Source organism: Bicyclus anynana, chromosome 25 (assembly GCF_947172395.1).
Source record: "Bicyclus anynana chromosome 25, ilBicAnyn1.1, whole genome shotgun sequence".
In the NCBI taxonomy this organism is placed as follows: domain Eukaryota; kingdom Metazoa; phylum Arthropoda; class Insecta; order Lepidoptera; family Nymphalidae; genus Bicyclus; species Bicyclus anynana.
Window position 1 is genome coordinate 10,294,974 of NC_069107.1, and position 25,108 is coordinate 10,320,081.

Sequence of the window (25,108 nt, forward strand, 5' to 3'; positions counted from 1 at the left end):
TGTTCTGCCTACCCTAAGAACTCATTACGAACTTATATTGCGATAGGAGTTTTCTGCTTTGTACCTATAGTGCATACTCTAGTCAAACACCCTGTGCACGCCACTGATTTCAAATAGTATAAAAGAATTAGTAAAATTTGTTCAGTAGATCCTGGCTAAGTTTGTTGTGGGCTCTTCTCGGACCAAGGCGCATTTGGAACCCTCGTAACTTTAATTTTAAGTTTTCGAATAATTATTATCACTATTATCTTAAGTTTAATATCATTACCTGACGTTTCGAAAGAGCTTGTAAATTAAGCCTATTTGAAATAAATGAATATTGATTAGATTAGATCCGGAGATTACCTCCTACAACCTCACAAACACACAAACTTTACCTCGATCCAAATATTTTTAAATTGTTGTTTTACAGATTTATACCTAATTTCTGTCAAACTGTCTGATTTCTCGTGATATCTCTTTAAAAAAGTATGTGTCAGCTCCGACGCACGAATGGAGTGTACTATTTCAGATCGACTGTCTAAATAGTGTATGTTGTCCCGCAGCATACACTTTGTACGTCTCAATATTAACGCCTGAAAAGTGAAAGGTGCGCAGAATAGGTTGCGCACAAAAACGTAACGACATTCGTTCATCGAATTTTACGGTCCATATTTTATTCATACCGGAGGCTATATATGAAAAATCGACGTGAAAAGATCTGAACCTAAACGAAATATATGCGGAATTAATCATTGATGTATTTGATAAGTAAGTTAATTATTAAATAGGTACGTCAATAAGTTAGTTGTAAAATATGTTGTTCTAGTTAACATTAGCATACAATGTTACGCAAAACAACATTGTTGTAACTAACCGACGGGTTACAGACAGGCTAGTTATTGCAAACTGTAACTAGATATTGGTAATCTCGCAAGATCATTGGAGACGCTGACGTGAGAACTAATCGTAGACATAATAGAGTAGTATCAACAATATTAATTTCGTATAATTACATGGAATAAGGGTATTTTTTAGCAGACTCAAAAGTGATTACAAAAATTAGAAAACTAATGTCGGAAAAAGGTTATGATTCATAACATTTGTCAGGACAACTTAATTAACAAATCAAACTGTAACCAAAATAAGACCCTAGAATGGCAGAGAATGACCTTGAGTGAAGTCACGCACTTGTGAACGATGTGTGTAGGGTCAAAGGCGCCTTTTACAGATATCAAACACTCCCCTTTTCACTCAAGTCACTCTCCCTGCCTATCCCAAGTGACCCATAAACAATTCCACAACAAGAGATGTTGACGGCTCGAACGACATGAGCACCATGGGGGTGAAACTTCCGCACAGTTCGCTTACGTAAAATATTTTGTATGAAGTGCTGTCTTCCAGCGCTCACGGTACAAAAACTTAAGCGAAGTTTTCTCAGGCACAATATAGATGGCACGCATGAAGCACATTATTTGAGTTTTAAAATATGACAGTTTAGCTGTCTTTGAATTTTTTCTGTTGTTACTATAGTGATGTTTATGTTATGTCAATAAAAAGTCAGCACACAATCGGGATCAGAGTTTAATTTAAAACATGGTGACAGTGGTGAACGAAAAATATTAAAATAAGATGTAATCGGTACAAATAAGTGTTTATAATGGGTATTACTTGTGGATTTGGTGTGCATAGTGAATAATTAACCATGGAACATGCTCGACCACCATCGGAATTATGCTCAGAAGGCGGCCCGGTGTGTCGCGAAACGGCGTGGCGAAAATGTCGCCAGCAATTTTACGAATTCTTAAAGGTGATCAGTGGTTATTTATAATCATAAACGTCAATATTCATAGTTGGTGCACTAATGTTATCAGGCTGCTGAAGTGCATTAAGATATTTTCATAATCACAAAAGAAAAAATAAATCGTTGAATAATAAGAATCTTCTTTTCTTTCTTTGATTAAAAATCCTTGAATATTTAAAGGATTATTGCAATTTGTTTTCCTTACTTCTATATATTTATAAAATTTGGCTATTTTAAATATTTGGGTACATTAGTATTATATAGTGAAATAGGTGATTTTGTAAATATTATGTTTATGTTAAATTTTTTTCATTAATAATTCTTATATAAGAATTAAGGAAAACAAACAGCAATAGTCATACAACTAAAATATAGATTGTACTCGTAGAGAGAACGCCATCTATGGGTAGCCAATAAATCTAATTAGAATGCGCCATCTAGTGATCAAGGTACATAACTTTTCTTAACCGAAATGAGAGTTGCGTATCTATCTCAATATATAATGTATCATCTATGATGAGCACACTGAACTCTGAAGTCATCCGTACCAAATAAAAGTTAAGGATTTCATAAAAAACCTAATGTAAAAATCATGTATTTTTTTCAAATTTTCCAAACGACAAAAACGCTGTCGTCCATTTTGTGACGTCACAATGTTACTTGATGTACCAAACGTCAAACTAATTGTTAACTAATATATTGTCAAACACACCGTTTGCAAGGGATTTGTTATAGGGACGTCATGAAGCAGCACGAAATACAAACATGGTCGACAGGCGTTTTGGCTCATATTGTAAATATATAATTAAAAACAAAATTTTTATGTAGGTAAATTATTTACGTATCCTGATTTTGGACTTCTCGACTCGTACCCATAACTGAACCCGTAGACAGAGATACTCCGTCTACGGCTACACCACTGGACCAAAGAGGTCATAAACAATAACATGTCAATAATATGGGTCACGATGCCAAAAGCGTAGTGTTGTGACGTCACACATCAGTGTCACAGTGCGTACGCTACACGAGGGGTCAGGGAATGCCACGCGACATGACGACACATTGCGTTATGTTTGGATCTAGTGATGGACGCCGATGTGATGTCGATACATCTATACATAATGTTAAAAATGCGAAAGCAAGTATGTCTGTCTGTTACCTTTTCACGGGCAAACCACTGAAACGATTTGAATGAAATTTGGTATATAGTGAACCTTGGAGCAAAACATAGGCTACTTTTTCCCGGTATAAACCACAGATTAAAAAAGACGAAGTTGCGGGCGTAACCTAGTTATAAGCGACTCCAAAAAAAGACGTGATAATGATAGCCTTAGATTCGGAGTCCGTAGATTCGTATCCTTCAGTTACTTATGTACATTTAAGAAATTAAATATCACATGTCTCAAACTGTGAAGGAAAATAAATACATCATGAGGAAACCTGAGAAGTTTCTCATTTCTCTACGTCTCTACGGCAATCACTTAATTTTCAATTAGGTATTTAATTTGGATGGATATTAAAAACGATTGATTTAAAAAAGTTAAAAAAAGCAACTACTGGATGACTTCAATTGAAAATTGGAACGATTTGAGTTCATATTACGAAGAGGTCACTCGGTCATTATCATTGACATAAATATATTATGATAGCTTTCATTCATTCATAGCGTTCTCACTCGAATCCTGATTCGGTCTATGAATTACTAAGATTTTCTTTATTCCGAGAACTTTACAGTAAAATTCTCAGACTGAAGTTGGACATTTGAGAGTGTGACCCTGTGCCTAACAGAACACCTTGATCAATCGATCCCGATCGTTATCAAGGTCATCTGATCACCCTAAGCTCAACAACCCACATTGATGAAGCGTGGTGGGTCAATTCTTCAATGACGGGGACCTGTTGTAGTGGGCTGTTAAAATAAGTTGTTAAAGATCAATCTACTATCATGAATACTGACGAATATAGTCAATGAAGCGACAATACTTGGACACTACGCAATCGTGTATTGTAGCAATAAATAGTACGCAATCAAGATCAATACGTTCGTAGCCTTTTTATACGCAGCAGATGTTCCCTGAACATCTATAATTACGTGTTCATGAAACGTAAGAGTCTACGCACACGGAATTAAACGCTGCGTGTTTTGCGTGAATTCTTGTCACGCATGGAGGCATAGTTGACGTGCATTATTTTAATAATTTTATCTTTTCATTTATTAACCAATAATGTCTATAAAATACAAAATACGATACAACAATAACAAAAGTCTAATATACTTTGGCTGACATTTTATACACTATAAATATATAAAAAGTCCAGCCCGTTTAGATTTTGAAAGCCTAAGCAACCGGTGATTAGGGCCCCAGAGTGAGGAACCTCCTCGAAATATGGGATTGCTGGTTCTGTATCCGACTCCTGATCCAACAGTCAAGCGAAAGCTTCTTTCAGTGTTGGTCAAAGCTTTCTAAGACCATTGACTGAAACGACTATTAAAACAATAATATGGTTGACTCAACATTCCACATGGCGGAAATCTCGTTAGCAATGTCCAAGTATTAAATTATTACACATTTTATCAGAGTTTTTGGCGTTCTGAAACTCACGTGAAACTTATGTTGGACCATGTCCTGGTATGAATGTTTAAAACTTGGGGGTTAAACGCGCGCTGTAAACGCACTTTGAATCTAGTGTTTGTGACGAGTGTCTTAGATAGCACATCGTATCTCCTCACTCAGTGTCAGCTGTGGATGTAGATAGACCTGTCACTGATAGCAGATACGCTAATGTAATAACAAATAACAGCAATACTACAGTTTTTTGCTCTTGAAAAGTTGTCAATGTCTTAGGCTGCTGCTACAAGGTCCACGATATAGGTTTATCTAGAAAGATATGTTACACAACATACTGCCCGTGACTTTGATGGGACTTTAACAGATAATAATATTATTATAACTTTTACAAGTGCTTAACGATTTTCAAATAGCTTTACTACTTTTTTACAGGAATTTCATACAGTGTATGTATGAGGTATGTGTTAAAAACATAAATAAAGTAATACTAATTAATATAATAGTTAAAAATAACTATAATATTAATGTTATTTTTAACTATTATGCCTCCTTGCCCGGGTAAGGTGCGCGGGATCTTGTTCCCACGGTCATGTTCTTCCAGCCACTTTCGGGGCTGAGGCCTTTCGACCTAAGGGTAGTAGTGGATGTCAGTCAATGTGCCCTGCGCGGACTGCAATTACTCGCTATCCTGCGCTGGGGTGGTGTCAAGTCTGGTGGACCTCTGCGACCTCTGCCTCCGAATGTTGAATGCTATGGCGACCGTCTTCCCCACATTGACTGCCATTCTCCACGTGTCTAACCATTCGGGTAATAAGTGTAGCAGACGTTGCATTTTGTTGATGGCGGAGATTTGGTGAATGGATGACGCAAAGTACGTACAGCGAACAGCGACAACAGTAGAGTAAGAGGTCGGCGAGGGTAGGGATGTCATTGGTGTAAAGGGTGTACAAACACGGTGATAAGCAGTTGCCTTGCGGTACTCCTGCACGTACCGAGCGTGGCTGTGATTCTACGGAGACGTTGAAGGTCCGACTCTCCAGGTACGTTCCTACTATCCATACCATCGCTGGTGTTGTTGGCCAGGAGTTTTTCCAGGAGACCGGTGTGCCGCACTCGATCGAAGGCCTTCTCAATGTCGAGAAAGACTCCGACGTTGTGTGTTGGTCATTTCTTGGAATGGAATAGAACTCAGCATAGTTTCCCGCGCAGAATCTAGATGGCGCTGCTAGATATAACACCATTTCTTGTTCGCGCTACAACATTGCTTACTGAAAGTAGTGAATACTGAGACAAGTGCACATTATAGTATAACACTAACAAACTTTTCCTCGTTGTTTACTAGCGACGCCCGCGGTTTTTACACCGTGCATTTTGAAAGTCTTTAGTCTATATATGACTTAAGGCTTTAAAAAGTAGATTGGAATTGGAAAAGAAATTTAGATTTTAGTTTGACGTTACTTTAATACATCAAGTAACATTGTGACATTGTAACGTTACAAAATGGACGACAGCGTTTTTAACGTTTGGAAAATTCACAAATTAAGTTTTTATTTTTAAATTAAGTTATAAAAGAAATCTTTAACTTTAATTAATTAATATCGATATATTTCAGATCCTTATTCCATGTACTACTCATCAAATGAATCAACTACCCTAATAACTTTTTAAAAGAAATTGTATCGGGATTATGTACTTCAATTTTGTTTTTTGAGGTTTTTATTAGGAAACTCTCCATTGTAGCCACAGCCTTATGATTTTCCCTCTTCAGTAAACAATGATAATGAGAAAATTTATATTCACTTCAGTTATGTACTTATCTGTAAGCCATGTGCAAATATTGCGTAAACTTAAATCAAAATATTGTAATAATTTGGGAGTTTTCACACTAGCAGTAGCTTAAGATATTATGGGTACCTACTTTAGGAAAATTTTAATTTTACATCAACGATTGCTGCGACGAGCGTGGTGGGTCTAAGCTCCATATTCCCTCTTTTTTTATTCTTTACAAGTCAGCCCTTGACTACAATCTCACCTAATGGTAAGTGATGATGCAATCTTAGATGGAAGCGGATTAACTTGTTAGAGTAAAAATCCACACCCTTTTTGGGTTTCTCCATGGCATTGTACCGGAACGCTAAATCGCTTGGCCGTAGGTACCTCTTTGCCGGTATGGTGGTAACTAGCCACGACCAAAGCCTCCTACTCGACGGATTTTAACGAAACTTGGCACAATTATTCTTCATACTCCTGGGCAGGTTATAGTATACTTTTCACAATACGATTAATAGGAGCAGAGCAGTGAAGGGAAATGTTGGGAAAACGGGAGAAGTAACTCCATCTTTACAGCGATACTACTGTAAGGGCTGGATTAAAGAGGTCTAAGGGCGGACGGAGTCGCGGGCGTCCGCTAGTACGAAATAATTTTATCATTATCACGATCGATCCTGTAAGCTAAATATTTGGTTAAAAAAATAAAAAATTCATAATTTCCAGATTTAAATCGATTTCAGATTTAAATTATAAGAAAACCTGCAAACCAGAGAATTAAGAAAATTCTCTGGTTTGCAGGTTTTCTCACGATGTTTTCCTTCACTGTTTGAGACACGTGATATTTAATTTCTTAAAATGCACACAACTGAAAAGTTAGATGTTCACGCCCCAGGCCGGATTCGAACCCACACCCTCCAGAATCGGAGGCAGAGGTTTTATCCACTGGGCTTTCAAAGCTCTTTTGTATAATATTGTATAATTAATGATTATAACCAGTGCACAATAAAACCAACTGTCGTTTATGTTGCATTAAGGTTAAGCTTAATTTTAATATTTATTTCGTAGAATATTATAAAAAATCAACTAATGTTCTAAGGACAGGATTTGAACCCAAGATGTTTTGAAGTCGATCCTTGTTGGTCTATACTTCGTTGACTTCGTTGTAAGGGAAAGGGGAAGAGTATGAATATAAACTCTTTATCAAATAAAGGGTCCTGTTGACAGATGGATCACAAAGCGATCCTTAAAGAGCCTAATTTTTTTTGACTTATGGAACCATAAAAATATTTACATAAAATGTAAAAGAACATTATGATATACATACATTTTTGACGGCCTCCGTGGCGCAGCGATAAGCGCGGTGGATTTATAAGACGGAGGTCCTGGTTTCGATTCCCGGCTGGGCCGATTGAAGTTTTCTTAATTGGTCAGGTCTGGTTGGCGAGAGGCCGTGGCTAATTACCACCCTACCGACAAAGACGTACTGCCAAGCTATTTAGCGTTCCGGTACGATGTCGTGTAGAAACCGAAAGGGGTGTGGATTGTCATCCTCCTCCAAGTTAGCCCACTTCCATCTTCTTGAACCATCACTTACCATCGTGAATGTGAGAGGTGAGATTTCAGTCAAGGGGTAACTTGTAAATAATAAAAAAACATACATATTATTTACTATTTAACCCTTGAAATCATCAGTATACTAATAACGACGCCTAGTGTGGATACACCTTTACGTTTGTAAACATCTCGGTTGGTGGTTGTTTAATTAGTTACTTATTGATAAAACTTATTCAACTGCCTCTTTGCCCAATGGTTAGTCTATGTGGCTTATGAAGCTTAAGAATATCATGAAGTTCTAGGTTCGATTCCTGGGTTCTATGAAATATTGGGTCTTTTCTTTCGATATAATATCAGGTGTTCAAAGAGCATGTCAAGCAGTCGGCCATTATTTTGTAACATCAGCCCCCATGATATTAAATATTGTGTCGTTGTCTGCTCCTGCATTCTGTAAAGTTAACAGCGCTGTGACATTACCATAAACACAAAGAACCTCCTCCTTTTTGAAGTCGGTTAAAAAGCGCGCGGGCGACGCTTAAAAAAGGCCTATAACCAGCAGTGGATGCATAATAGCTGATGGTAATAAACATAAAATTTAAATTCGAATAAAACGTATTAAAGGCGAAATGTTCGTCGAAGAGTGTAAAATAGCGGAATCCCATCCCTGATTGTGGTCGTGATCATACACATACAGTAACTAAGCCTGCCAACCCACTCTAGACCGACGTGGTGGGTCTAAGCTAGCAATTACACTATAGGCAGACTAAAGATATATAGTATAGGGCAAGATATCTAGGGCCCTAAAACAGGCCATTAAAATTGACTTAAGATTTCATCCATTAAAAAAAAACTTTATCTCAATACTTGAAAGTTATACGGAATTTATTGAATTAAGAATTTCTAGATTCAATTACTACTATATTTATCGAACTTCATGACTATTTCTACTTAGTAAACAAACGTTTTAAAGTTTGGCTTATGAAAGTAGACTGAAATCGCCTGCCAAATTAAAAAAAAAATCTGAAAATTACTATAGTACAAATATTTGAATAACTGAGTTTAATACTTATTTATAGGTAGTAATGTATTCACAAACAAAAAAAATTAAACAAATTTTGAAAAAGTATGTTTTTTTAATTTTTTTTAATGGTTTTTTAAATTTGGCGGGCGATTTCAGTTGCTACTTTCATTAGCCAGACTCTAGTCCTATTTCTAATTTTGAACCATTCTGCCCGAAAATTAAAAATAAAACTTTTTTTTTAATTTTAGGTCTATGCGAAAAAAACGTCAAAGTAAAGAAAAATTGTAGCTATTCAAGGTGATAGTGATACCTAATATTTTTTTATCTGTTAAGTTCTACAGACACACGCATTGTACCGAAATCCGTTAAGGTCTGAAATTCCCTTTCAATGCTATTTTTTAGACACCGACATAATTGGATTTTTAATTTTTTTCCGCAAACCTTTTAAGCCAATTTCACGGTCTATTGTTAGTTGACGCTTTTTTCTATTCAATCTATTCTTCACAATATCGACATCTGTTTTGACACAATAGACTCAGAATCTCGGTTCTTGGTAAAAAAATTGAGAAAAACTAAGGGACTGCTCTTCCGCCGATTGCGTCTTAGTAAGGAAATTTATGAAGATATTAGAGAGGCTAAATAGTGAATTTTTTTAAAACTACAAGTCGTAGTAACTTACCTAGTAAGTAATTTAGTAGGTGAGTACGCATGAAGTTTTATAGTAAATATTTGTTTTAATTCAAAATCTATTTTTTATATATGTACGCTAAATGGTAAAGAAACCTTCATATATTCACCTGTTACAAAAAAATAGAGTCCCATACTGCCTCTTAAAATTTAAATTTCCAAAAATTATTTCCAAAAAAATGCAACTTAAACCTACCAGCAAAGTCAACATTTAATAAAATCTAAACTCAAGTGAACCCCTTACCTGAATTAGTTGTGCAAGTAATCAAACATCGTTTTTTTAATGCTTCAAGCATTCCAATAATTAAATTAAAAACATTGCAAATAGTCTTGGTGACTACGGCTATGGTAGGCATACAGATCACTTGACGCTCAGAGACAACGGCCACTTATGGTCATTAGCAGCCATTTCGTCGTTTTTTAATGCGTTGCCTTCCTTTGACTGATATGTTCCGCCAAATTACTACCTTTATGGCCACAACGCAGGAGGTCGGTTTAACAAATTGACATTTGTGTAAAACACTAACTTGTGTCATACGAGTAACTAAATTCTGAATATTGTTGTCCTATCTGTGACCGCTATTAGTTTAAATATCTCTGATGCATGGCTATACTTGACCGTCAAAGTGCATTAACCTAATCTTTACTTAAGTTGTTCAACTGGTTTCTAATTACTCAATGCACAAATACCGTTAACTATTTAACTATGGATTAAAAAACAACAAAATTTCCTAAAAAACAATGTAAATGACATATTAAAGTTATACAAATACATGTGTTTAAATATAGATTATTGTTGGTATATTTAATTATGCTGATATGTTGCTAAAAATAGTATGCCTTGGCTAGAGAAATTATGGTGCTCATAAATACATCAAGCTAAACAGGGTGTTCCTATATCTTCTTCCCATTCTCTCCATTTTAGTAACAAATGCGTGTTTATTGAGTCAATCCCTGTTATTAATGTTTTCTTCGTCTTGGAGATTTCGTAATAACAAAAGCACGACTTTATTTCGCGAAGGCTTTGTCTGCATATTTATGTTAATATTTTAGGCTTCTATGAGATTGTGTTCTCATAGAGAATATTATTATTTAATTAATAATAAAAAAAAATTATAAATAATAAATTTATAAAAACGTTATATATTATGAAATACAAAATAAATAATAAATAAATAAAAATCGTGGTTATACTGAGAGAATATACTGAATTTTGATATCTAAAGAAAGTAATATTTTTATTAATGCTTGGTAATTTTAATATAATTAATCTTGATTCTAAGTATTTCATTTTGTGGATGCATGCTCTAAAGTAAAGAAGTAATTAAAAAATAATTAGATTTATTACTAATACGACAACGTATTATGTTATAGGTAAAAGTGTCATAAATTTGTAATGGCCGTCATAAATAACTAATAATTGTTTACTACAAAGTACAGACTTTAGAGAGAAACGTGATAAAACTTAAGCTTAAGTTTGGTCTAGATCTTAACTTAGACTTTAGATCATTAAGGGCAGACTATTACTATCGTTGTAATAGTCCACATAGTCGGTTATATTTTCAAAATACAATGCACTCCTAATTTCTATGGGGTTTTATGAAAAAACTACCGCCAGTATTTAAATTGAAGGGGCTTATTAATTTTTTATTGGAAACAACTGAAAAATATTTGTGTGATGAGCATGGGTGTTTTCCAGTGTCTGTGTGTATTTATACATTATATAAGTATTTATATGTAGTATATAATTGTATATTAATATTATAATATCAACTATCTTAGCACCCATAACACAAGCTACTCTGTATGCTTACTTTGGGGCTAGATAGTGAGGTGTATTGTTTAAGTATATTTATTTATTTATTATTTATATATTATATATAATTTAAATAAATCATTTTTCAATGTAACATTACCAATACATCCTGTATAACGTTATACACATACGGGCGCTAAGGCTAAACCAATATCGATACGTTTAAATATCGATAAATGGTACGTCCCTAGCAACTACGCCTGCACTGCGTGCGCGCGTCCAGAGTTGTCGTATCGTACGTTTAGTTATCGAAGTATCGTACTTCCATACGTACGCCTGCAATACCAACATCTATTTATCGTACGCATGTATTAAAATAAATTGTTGTTATTGTTGTAAATTGTTGTACTGGCTAGTGCTGTGACGCGATAGTGTTGTTCTGAATTTTTTTTTGGTGATCACTAATTTATTGAAAATAAGGTAAGGTTTAATTGTAATTAATATTTTTAATTGTAATAGTAATTAACCTAGTATACCCAGTACGAATACTTGGGTTTTTTTTACGGATTCAAAAATGGTTGGACGTAATTCAAAAACTCAATTTTTTTTTAATAAAATCATTGAAATTACAGAATTAAATTACAGAATAAAGAAAACTTAAAAAATTTAAATTACAGAATAAAGAAAACACGCAAAAATGTAAATAATGAATATAACTTAACGTGACTAGGTACGAGTTAATATTACTTAACTAAAACATAATCACCTTCATAAGTTAATTTATAATTATTTACCTTTTAAGGATGTGTGTCGACATAAATATTTTATTGTAAATGGGTTAATGATTAAGCTACTATTAATCGTAGTATACTTTGCTCGTAGGTATTAAAGATTTTCTGTCATCGCAAGATCATTTTTTGTTGAATGTGAAGTACCCTCATATTTTTATAAATCCACCCCAACGTGTTGAGTTTTCAGATGATTGATTTTCATACCTATTTAATGTATGAAAATGTAGAAAAGAAACAAACTTATGCCTTAGAATAACAATATTTTTTATTGTTTAGTTGTTTCAATGTAGATATAGGTAGTATAAATAAACACACACGCTAATTTCTATTACAACTTATATTTATTGTACATTTTATAGTATTTATCATCTTAACTGTATAATAAATTTATTGTTAGACATTAATTCATTTATTGAGCGTTATCAATTTTAGTATTTTTCATTTAAAAATTATTCATTCATTTGTTGACAAATTACCGCTTAACCGCAGTTTAAGTAATTTATACTTAGCCATCACACCTTATGCTAATTGGCTAAAAACCTGTATGAGCCACATCTCCCTCATTTAATAAAAGCTAAAATTTTGTCCATTCGTGCTCCTATATAGGAGTCGCTAATTACCTATAGAGTTAGGATCGTGGTACCTTTAGACGGTAGCAGGTCGCAACCGCATCCTCAACAATCATCATTCATCATTATCAACCCATATTCGGGTGTGGTTCGGGTTATAAAATGCACACAACTAAAAAGTTGGAGGTGCCCCGGACCGGATTCAAAACCACACCCTCGGGAATCGGGGGCAGAGATCATATCCACTGGGCTATCACGGCGATTCCTCAACAATTGACCAAGTATAAAACGTGATTTTTTTTTCGACAGGATATCAGAAATCATGTCCGAGTCTCTATATGCTTAGCTAACCTCAAGAACCTTAAACCTTAAGCCTAACCTAAAGATAAAAAACTTAAAGTTTGATCTTCTGCAGCTGTTTTCGAAGGGTTATTATGAAGCTATGCGACTGGTGTCTGTGGATTTAATCCCTCATATGCCATGCCATAAAATATAAAAAATACGCATAGTGAACGTCTGGTCGTAGAACGGTAGACATGCTTACGTAACGTGACTTTTTATTTTTTTCGTCCACCGAACCGGTGAAACCGCGCGGCGTCAGCTAGTTCTAAATAAATCGCGGAAAAAATAATTTTGATCTGTTTGTAAAAACGGTATGGTTTTACCTTAGTAGGAACAGCGAGACAGACGGGCTGTCTGCCTCCTGGCCAAAGCGGGACCATATGTTCCATCACATTATTAAAATGCGACATCCCAAAGCCACCCTGGGCTAAACTCCACAGTTGCCTACCGTATTTACCAGGAGCGTGGGCTGAAAAACTTTCGGCCTTCGTGGCGCAGTGGTATGCGCGGTGGATTTACAAGACGGAGTGCCTGGCTTCAATCCCCGGATTGAGCTTTTCCTAATTGGTCCAGGCCTGGCTGGTGGGAGGCTTCGGCCGACCATCCTACCGACAAAGACGTAACGCCAAGCGATTTCACGTTCCGGTTCGATGTCGTGTAAAAACCGAAAGGGGTGTGGATTTTCATTCTCCTCCTAACAAGTTAGCCCACTTCCATCTTAGATTGCATCATCACTTACCATCAGGTGAGATTGTAATCAAGGGCTAACTTGATTTAACTTGATAAAAAAAAACTTTTGTTTAAAAAAAATGTTGAAGGTCTGGCCATCGCAGACTCATTTGTTAAGTGACATTGCAGCCTTAGGGTCGTCGCATATTTGACAAGGTGCATTTGTCAAAGCAATGTTAAAGTTTTCACCTTTGCTATTATTTATGAGTTTTGTACTATTGTCGTTTTTTTTTTCTTTACAAGTTAGCCCTTGACTACAATCTCACCTGATAGGAGAAGGATGACAATCCACACCCAGCCCAGCCGGGGACCGAACCCAGGACCTCCCACTTGTAAATCCACCGCATATACTACTGCGCCACGTAGGCCCTTCGTACACTAAAGGAAATATTGTTGTCAAAAAAAAACCGGGATACGACATATACGGGATGTAGTTCTTGGAACTGAGAATTTAAAGTCAGTCAAAATTCATTTATTTCAATTAGAATTAATTAAAAACCACTTCCGAAAACGTCAGGTAAGGAGAAATATTAGATAGTGGTAATAATATAATATATACTAATAGCATTAACAACTGAGTCTTAGGGCCATAAATCATTTCTCTATATCTATCTCGCTTGCACTTATGGGTCTTATGGAGCCGTCTAGTGAAGGGTGTAACAATGAAAGACATATTATCGATAAGTAAAGTTTATTATCGTATCTTGTTCACAAAATTAAAAAAATTAACAATATTTGATTTAATATAATACATATTTCATATTATATAATTATTAACTAAATAAAATTAATCTTCATCTGAGTCTTCATCATCAGAATCTTCGTCTTCTGCCAAATTTATTATATATTAGTATCCATAGTGCGCAACGAGTAACACATGAATGTATTTATTTAATTGCAGTAAACACATTTATAGCAAAAAAAATACGCAATGCAATTACATTAGAAACCGACCAATCAGAATCGTCCAAATCATTATTGACTCATCATTAGCACGTGCGCAGGTAGCCGTTTATCGATAATTAGGGTGCGCAGGTAGGCGCGCTGCACATTCCTATCTTTTTTGACTTTTATGACCGGACGACTCAGATGATAATGCGCATACTATAATAATATTTGGTTGGAAACTTAAAATTAAAGTTACGAGGGTTCCGAAGACGCATTGGTCCGAGAAGAACCCACAACAAACTCAGGCCGGTTTATTTTTTAGCTTCTCACTATTTTACAAAATGTAGAACTAAATACACAATAGTATTATAGACCTATTCAATATCAAGCTTAGTTATCGTTTAAATATAATATTTAACACTCTAATAAGATTTTTCTATAAGCTTGCGTTTAATAAAATTTTTCCCCCGAGAAAATGTTGACCGGTCAAACGTTTAGCATGTCTGTCGAACAAAATTATGAACTTAGCGAACCATACTTTAGTTGTAAGTCGTTTTCCTTAATAAGACTTTGGTACGTCAGACAACAACTATGTCCCCTGAAAATTACTATTTGATTTTATTGAAAATATGCTTATATGAGTAAACAGTAGACTACAGTAGTTTTTATTAGTCAGAAACAAAAACTCATTTCCATAAAAATAAACGTAGGCGGTTTCCACCAGGTAGTTTGTCTATGAAAACTTTCATTCATTGCTAACAGTCAAGTTCACGATATATAAAATGCTTTTATTCTTCTCGTCAATACGAGACGCGCCAAATAGACTTGGCACGCGAACTAAAAATATTTGTAATGCCATTACTTTGTAGAAAACAATGGAATTTTATAATTACAGGCGCCAATAATTGAATTTACACATTCTTTGACGAAATAAGCAGATTTCTTATCTTATTTGAAGTGCGAAAACTATCCCTTATAGTTGTCAGAATTCTATACCCAAAGGGTAATATTGCACATTATTACTAAGAATCCAACCCACTCATGAACCGTGAAAAACAGTTTTATATTTTCACAGTTTTGTTACAAAAAGTCCCTAATTGCAGTCACAAACCATCTAGGTAGAAAGATCTCATCATTACAAATTAATCAAGTCCAAACACAAGGTAACTGCTGTAAATCGTTGAGGAGTTCCCTCGTCTGTATTTTGGCTCCATCATCAGATCGATTCCAAGCCATCATGAAATTGTAGTGCTTTAAAACACTTAATGAAAAAAACGAACACATTAGTCACCCATATAATTTTTAAAATTTTCCGTCGTTTTCTCCAGGATCCCATCATCAGAACCTGATATGATGACTATGGGACCACATGGGGAGTATACCTGTCCAGGCGTCTTCGAGTAATCGATATACATCGCATGGCTCGTATCATTCTCAACCCGCATCGAATCATTATTTTTAATGAGTATTTGCCATGTATTTTAAATATGACCAATATTCTCATTCCCCTCCAACTAGTCGTATTAGGAGTTTGTACGACAATAGTCCAACGGGGTTTAAACCACCACCCTCGGTGATGAGACCTCTTTACCGTTGAGCTGTTGATTAATTGGTGGGTCTAAGCTACGTATCCATTCTCCTGTAAGGAGGTCTGGCTCTAGCGGGCCGTTAAAACATGCCCATAATAATGATGATGAGATGATTACGAAAATGCATACAGACAACGACCAGAAACTAGTTGGTATAGCGAAGCAGTCGCCATAGCAACCGACTCGCTAGGCGGGTTCTGCTTATTTATTTTTAGCCTGTCTCGAAGGTATTGCGTTTAAAAATAGGCAGATGCAACATTACGCGTAATAGTGAGGTGGAAATAGAACCCTGGGTTACCTAGGGTCAACATTTTATCTCGGGAATTTGCTCGTTCAAAACGGTCTTTTATTTTTAGTTGCCAGTGAATTCTTTCCCGTAACAATTTGAAAAAGTCTATAGTTATTATATAACCTAGGGTATTATGTGATTTTTATGAATAAAATACGAATATTACATAAAGTGTGTGTGTTTGTGGGGTTGTAGGTTATCTCTGGATCTACTAATCCGATTTTGAAATATTTTTTTACCCAATATATAGACACGTTATTTGGAAATATCGATATAACTACGCGTGTGGAACCGCGGGGCGTCACAAAGTTTTATAATTCAATTGTTTTTTAACAACTTGAGAAAATTAGAATTTCAGTCATGCGGTCATACCTAATTACTTAAAATTGGAAAAGAGAAAACACTTTTCTCTCAATCTTTTTATGTGAAAAGTCTATAGGTATAGGTACTTTGACAATAAAACAACTACATAGAACTTTTAAGTTAGTATCTTTAATTTATTTAACATTTAAATGGCCTACTATACATGTCCAAGATACCCACCTTTATAGAAAAGGGAACGTGGAGTTAGGACCCGCCATGCTGCTCCACTGCAGGTGTGTGTGTGCAAAAACAATAATAACATTTATTTACGGATGGAAGACAAACTTATTATAGATTATATTAAAGTAATTCTATATTTCTGTAACATGATACAGTCCTTGATTGTTGATAGTTCTAACAAGCTATAACTTACGCCCTTAGTTCTACCTGTATTACTTATTTTTAAATCATCAAGTAGTTAATTAAGAAATACAGAGCGTGTCTCTCATCAAGTCAAGGCAGGCAAAATTCATTTATTTTAATTATTAATATTAACTATTTAGGTTATTGTAAAGGGAGGTATCAGTTTTGGTATAAATAAGAGGGAATTTGATGATTTGAGCTCAGTTGTTTGTTATGCAGCGTAGACGCCGTCACGCTGCCAGTCGCGTTAGTGATTTTGTGCAATAATGTTTGTGCTGTAAATATTGATGATTATTGTTTATCATAAATTGTTTAGCGTAGGCATGGAGAATATCTCGGGCAGGGAAGGTGAGTGTTGGCTAGTCGGAAGGGATTCCTTAAACCTACTCTCAAGGTCACAAGTCCTGGGACCTGCTCGAGGAGTTTCCTCTACCACAAAATAATGGTACAACCATTGGTCTTGCTACCCGTCACATCACACTTACATCCAAGAAATTTCCAGTAAAAATTCTCAGTCGGAAGTTGGGAAGACGCTAATGTTTTTCGTGCTTTGGAGAGTATGTATTTTAAGGGGTCATTACCTTTGATAGAGATTAGTGTGTACATTCTCCCCCTAATGTTGCCAACCCCCAGTGTGGTGTTATCGAACCACAGAAATAGAAATATTTAATTCTCTGTTGTTAAAACCAATTAAATAGAGCTAACACTCCAAATGATATAGGAGAGAAGCCTGACGATTGATTATTGATGAGGACATGGTTTAATGTCGGTAATAACCTATAGTGGGACATCGACTAACCCCACGTTTTCCAGTACGATATCGCCATACCAGCACCTTAAAACACCAACGTCCATCGGCTCTTCGAACTATATGCCTATATGCTTGAGCTATCTGTGAGTCTGTGACTTTAGTACTGCGACTCTCTCTTGATTAGATCACGCAGAGATACTCCGAGCATAGCACTATCTGCCTCTGACTCTGAGCCTTCTTAAACGGGAGTGAAACGATGAGTGAGCTAGTTAGTGAGACCCATAGTCAGCGACCATGTCTCAGGTCCGTATGTCTGGCAATGCGTATTGCCAGACTGCACTGAGGAATTTTGGACGCAAAGACGTCGCGAAGTTTCCAGCCATAGGATTCGAAGCATGTCAATTAGGTTGATGATGATTGATGTTGTTAAGTCTTCCTGATGTATAGAATAGAATATACATATCTATAATGATGCACCTTGGCGTAGAACCATTTAGAACGCCAATATCCGTCATCTATTGTATGGAAAATCATAATACCTAATACATGAACATTCTCTGAGCCAAACAACTACTAGGAAGATATTGTCGTAGGAGGCGGGGCAGCTAACTGATCTGTCTGTTGGCAACCGTTAGGTATTCCACGTAGGTACATACCTACCGACATGACGATGTCGACGTAACCTTCCGTCATCTTGCCAACGTTGACTCTCATTCATAGTAACTGTCTATCTTTTTAGGATTCCGTACCTTAAAAGGAAAAACGAAACCCTTATAAGATCGCTTTATAGTTCTACATCTGTCAAGATCTGTCAAGACTATTTAATTAGGTTTATACTCCTGTCCAGGTCTTATAAAGTTGTGAAAAAAATTAAACTTTCAAGTTTACCTAAAAAGATACGTCATTTTAAAGATTCAGTAAAAAACGTATACATCGACACTTTCAAGGGAATCAAAACTCAATAATATGGTAATTCTCGTAGAGTCAGAACTATGATTATTCGTCAACTGATATCGTTCTGCCGTTTATTCAGCAAAAAACAAATATCTACTTCGACACTCTCTAGGGAATCAAACTTTGGACTTACAAAAGTATGTATTCTGTGCTATAACCACAGAAAACATAATAACTATGAAATTTGGCAATATCGTTGGAGACTGCAAGTATGATAAACAATCACAAATGTATACATTTGTAGTATTTGTATTTGTAGTACAATCTTAACAAATCAGAAATTCGGGAAAAGCTTATTCTTGAACTATTAATATTGAACCTATACGTACGAAACCCTTCTTGGGCGAATCCGACTCGCACTTGTCCGGTTTGTTAGTTTACTATTAGACGCCCGTAATTTTGTTTGCATCGATAAGGGTTATAGTAGGTAATGGACTGGTCAAGCAGATGATCCACCCTGATAATGAAGCAGCATGGTGGGTCTCAGCTCCATATCTCCTCTCATATAAGAGAGGCCTGGCCCTGTAGTGGGCCATTAATTGATAAAAATAAATCACAGATTAAACAGATAGAGCGTACGAAACACGACGGTGTCGTAGCCGTTCCAAATACAAAAATCAAAAACGAATACGAAAGAAAAATGGCGTTTAATGTTTAAAAACTATTAACAAAAACTAAAGAAATAATGAGTATTTTTTATTGGTTTTTTATAGATTATTATATTAACTTACGTAAATGTTGTTAGTGTTAAATTTTGAAATACAAATTATGAAAAAAATTTGTTTAAGCGGATGTCAAAGAGTTGTTTTTTATGGGGTTTCACCAGCTTCGCCACACTGCTTGTAAAGACTCATTTATTTTTTATTTTGTGAAATGAATATAGAAAGTATAATTAGCAAACTATCATAACAAATGAACGCTATCATGCGCGTTAATAAAGCAGAACAATCTGCGTCTGTAACAATAGACAATATTCTCAGGTTTTTTTCCAGATCGCGTGTTGATCGTTAATGTTTATAGTTCATGGTCCTTCGATTGTCTTCTGTTAGGACTTGGGACGTTATAGGGCACCATTACACACAACACGTTTCATACAACATGTTACTTACAAACGTGCTTCATAATTATCATGGTTTAACTAACCCACTAATTAGTCCAATCAATAGTTTTACCTGGAAAGTTTTCCGGAAGTTTGGAAATTAGTGATCTTATAGATTTTGATGTGCTCTTTGCGAATTTCAACTTTGCCAGCCTGTATGTCTAAAAACAGGTAAAAATCAAAATAGGTTTTTTTTATTTATTAAAGGAAAACAAACAGCTTTACATATTACTTAAAATTAAACATATTTAGTTGTTGACATTAAGCCAGCGAAGTTTTCACATATAAATTAAGAAATAATTACAAAGTACATAAATAATAATATAATAGATACACTTAGTTTTTTATTTTGGCTCGTATACATTTGTCTAAGGTAAGGCTTACATCTAATAAATATAATAAATTAAAACAGAGAAAATTTCCAAATCAAATTTATGTAAAAGATAACCTTTTTTTTGTCAAACCAATAGTTTTAGAGTACGGGCCCCGCAAAGTCTACTTAAAAATACTGTCTAAATCTAGACTGTACTAAATCTAAACTAATAAAATTAAAATTCATTTTGATTTTTTTTTAAAGATTTATAATTTAAGAAATTAAATATCACGTGTCTCAAACGGCGAAGAAAAAACATCATAAGGGAACCTGCATACCTAAGAATTTTCTTAATTCTCTGCGTGTGTAAAATCTGCCAATCCGCATTGGGTTTCTTAATTCTTTGTCTGTGTGAAGTCTGCCTATCCAATTGGGCCAGCGTGGTGGACTATTGGCCTAACCCCTCTCATTCTGAGAGGAGACTCGAGTTTAGCAGTGAGCCGAATATATGATAATTGAAACCAATTAACCAATTATAAAGAGGTAAAGTTTGTGGTGTTGTAGGGGGTAATCTCTGGATCTATTGAACCGATTTAGAAAATTCGTTCACCACTAGAAACCCACGTTATTTGTGAGCGTCATGGAACATTTGTTATCCCCCATTTCGACGGGAACGGGAACTACGCAGGTAAAAAACCGTAGGACGTCCGATTGATGTATCAATTAATCAACGTCAACGTCTTCTAGAAGTTCATTTGTTTAAATGCTATGCGTTTACAAGCACTGTGAGACTTCACAGTAAATACAGAAACACGACTACAAACACAAACTGGAATATCCCCGAAATTGACTACCGCCTTTAAATATAACTGCAAATTTAATTTTCACTTGAACACCAAATAATAATGTGACAATTCCTGAAACTTTAATCATGACCTGCAGATTTGCTCACAGAAAAAGTTAATTACCCACTTACTAATATAAAGGTTAAATAAACTGCTGCGGTATGATAAAGCAGTAATAAATAGAACGCTTTGTAAAAGCTTCCTGGCTTTTCAGAATTTTTGTCATTAGTTTTTTAATGGAATCCATTACTTAGTCATTTTATTCTGTCATTGCGTTTATTATTGACCATTATTATTTATTAATAACTGCCTTATTGGTTGGGTTAGCATAAATGGCAGCGGATTTCGGAGGCTTGGGTTCGATTTCTGTATGAAATATCAAGTTTTTCTTAGTTCTTGTATATTTCAGTAGAACCAGTAGTGGTGGTGGAAGCTCCCCCGTTCTTTAGAGAGCACATTGAGCCGTCACTTCCGGTCGTGGCCAACACTTGATAGTGAGGAGAGTTAGCGCTTTGACCCACCATGCTGCTTTCTTCGAAGAAGTTAATCTCTATATTTCATAACCCGACCAGGACTCGGACGAAATACCTCCCTAGCAGATGTCATGCTATCTAACCATTGAACCACCGTAGCATTGCAATATAACAGTTGCTAAGTTAATTATATTAGACTAGCAGAGATTAGTTCCCATTCCCGTGGACATACGGGAATAAAATGCCTATGTTACTCCCTGATAATGTAGCTTTCTGTAGGTGAAAGAATTTTTCAAAACGGTCTAATAGTTTTGAGTTTATTCATTATTTACAAAAATACAAAAGTTTTTCCTCTTCAGTGTAGATGTATATTTAATAGCAGATTTAGTAAAACATGAATAAAGTAAACATTTCAATAGCTTGTGTAGCGAACAATGAGCTGTATCGTTTAACTAGAACACTAGTACTTAGTTAATTATTTCAAGGAGATCGCTCAGCATCCACGAACTGCACTAGATCATGCACGCGGCGCCGCTTGCTCATTTAAATGCAAATTTAACGATTCAGTGCAAAAAAGTGTACTTAGACCTAGTGTTTTTACCTCAATAGCTTCATTTATAAGAAGCTGGACTCAATTTCTAAAGAACTAAGATTCTATCACCTATTGTATTGTTTGTAACTATTGTATTCACTGTAAAATAAGCTAATTTCTGAGAGGAGACTCGAGCTCAGCAGCAAGCCGATTAAGGGTTGATAATGATGATGATGACTAAACTAACTTAATAGTAATTTAGTTATATAAAAAAAACAAAGCAATGCTAAAAAAATGTTTTACCATCCATACATTTTTCGGTATTAATTCACATGAGATTTTCCATGATTTTTTGACAACACTAGTGAGATTTCACAAGATTTGGTTTCTCCGTCCTCGAATCTCACATTATATTTTTCAAAATTTGTAGGTTTTTATCGCTCGTGAGAATTTTTGTGTGTAGATTTGTTGTAAAAGCACAATTTTGATTTTATTATTTTATTGAATTGCCTAAATAGATAGGTATCTACTTTTTTTTTATTCTTTTACAAGTTATTCTTTACAAGTTAGCCCTTGACTACAATCTCACCTGATGGTAAGTGACGATGCAATTTAAGATGGAAGCGGGCTAACTTGTTAGGAGGAGGATGAAAATCCACACCCCTTTCGATTACTTATCGTGTAGTAACCGAAAGGTGTGGATTTTCATCGTGTCGCTAAATCGCTTGGCAGTACGTCTTTGTCGGTAGAGTAGTAACTAGCCACGGCCGAAGCCTCCCACCAGCCAGACCTTGACTAATACTTTTTCTTTAGAAAAAGGTTACGTGATAATTATTCAAATAGACGAAAATTTTGAAAAATTGTTTTTTGATTTGTCATCGCCTCGTTTGAATTTTTATTAATTTTAATAGAAACAGAGTGTCTAACAATTTTAGCTTATATTATCTAGTATTGAATGTTACTAAGTCAATAAATATGTAACCTTACAGTAAACAATTACAATAGGCACGTTAAAGCCGGAAAACTCGTGCTGCACGATATTGAAAATTGGCACCAAGTGTTGTGGCAGTCGGGAAAACTAACTCACTATACGCATACGAGTAGTTAGCGTATTCTATACCTCGGTGGTTTAGTGGTTAGACTATGTAGCATCACGGGAACCTGGGTACGAGTCCTGTGCCAGACTTAAAAATACTGATTTTCCTTTCCATTAAGAAATCAACAGTAAAATACTAAACCCATCATTTGGAAATTAGTTTTGTTTTAACATATATATACTAGTAAAGAGGCCTAACCTGGTCGTAGCAGTGGCGTGCACTTCATAGATGCATAAATGCAATGCATACCATGAGGATTCATTATGTACCTGTATTGGAGGAGGGATTTTCTCTATTGTATAATTTGTACATAAATTGCATACCTAGTTAAAAACTTTGCGTGCCACTGGTCATGGGCCATTAAAAGATGCTGCTAAATATCTGATTATATGTTAAATCCTTGTAAAAATATATTACATATCTTACATTTAACGATCAAAGATTAGCGCTAACAATAATCTCTGAAATAAAAAAACGATATTGCTGTCTATGTTGTATTAGTGTTACATTTTTTGTAACTGTGACAGTTATCTATATCTTAGATTATCTTTTATCTAAAACCAATCAAAGGTCGACGGGATGTAGAGATTGAACTTGGTAACTGATTTGCATCTCAATGTGGGACATTTAAATACCTTGCACACAACATGACAGCTTTGAACTTAAATTATTTATGTGCTATTAAGAAAGCTTTCTGTAACCATTAATTTCAATTCATATTAGTTTATTACAATATATAAATTTAGTTTTAGTTTACGAGCACTTTCGAAACTTCAAGTTATTACCCGTGCCAAAAGCAAAATCTAATTACAAGAGTTAACAAGAATCTAAGCAGTTTATAATAAAGATCATTATAATCAATATTAAAATAGAATACAAATAATGACCACGGATGGTGGTAAGAATATTATGACTACATTTCCGTATTGGACAGACAGACTGATCCTTTGTAGAGAAAATGAGCCAGCCAAGGCACTGCGATTCTGCCTTCGCTTCGGAGGGCATAGGTTTGAATCCGGATCGCGGAATGCACTTCAAACTTTTCAGTTACGTGAATTATAAGAAATTAATTATCACATCACATGTCTCTAACGGTTAAGGAAAAATATTGTGAAGGAACCCTGCATGAGAATTTTCTTAATTCTCAGCGCGTGTGAAGTCTGCCAATCCGCATTGGGCCAGAATGGTGGACTATTGGCCTAACCTAATGCATTTTAAGAGGAAAATAGTGCTCAGGCTCAACTATGGATAAAAGAACGCAGCAATAAGTGTTTTATGTTCTGTGTGCTCAGTGAACCGAATATGGATTTTTAACTCAGACCAATTAAAGAAGGACCTGTATAGCACCCAAATTCACGAACAAACTTATCGGTCATTTTTTATTCGGTATTTTTTTATTTGGATCACAGTTACAATCATATTATCAACATTAAATAACATACATAAAGCGTAATAAGTACGATTGCACCTTCTTGGTGTGACTACAGCATTTTTATAATAAGTTATCATAAACAGCACTAAAACGACAACACTACACGAGACAACAATATAAAATCAAAAATCATCAAAGTAATCCTTAATCACTAAGTAAACTTGATGATTTTTTTAAAAGTATATTAGTATAACATATTTAGTAAAAGATATATATATCTATATCTTTTACTAAATATCTTTTACTAAACAACAAGTTTTACTACACAAAAGTATATTTTAACGGAGCTCTTTAACCGACGAAACCGCTTACAACTATGAAAAATCGATACTATAGAGACACTTTGTATAATTGCATAAGATCGATGATCATATATTTTGACTGAAAAGTAACGTCTAGCGAGGCAGGTAATTGGTCTGAGGTAGTTAATAATGATGATGACTAGAACCCAAAACCTCACAATCCACATAGTCTGACCATTGGACCAACAAGTACTAAACTGTAACCTATTTTCTGGCACCAAGCGATGCGTAACTGAATTAATCAAC

At 35.2% G+C, this 25,108-nt stretch overlaps 1 protein-coding gene across 3 annotated transcripts in view; it reads left to right on the plus strand.

The window, feature by feature from the left end:
• The window catches only part of LOC112047010 (facilitated trehalose transporter Tret1-2 homolog), a 64,075-nt gene that overhangs the window by 24,020 nt on the left and 14,947 nt on the right, over positions 1-25,108 (plus strand). The window contains exon 1 of one of the 3 annotated variants that reach the window (XM_024083904.2): positions 11,412-11,621. The exons of the other annotated variants lie outside the window; for them this stretch is intronic. The gene's annotated coding sequence lies outside the window, so the exon portion shown is untranslated. Of the gene's footprint in view, positions 1-11,411; positions 11,622-25,108 lie in introns of those variants that run through there. 3 annotated transcript variants of the gene reach the window in all.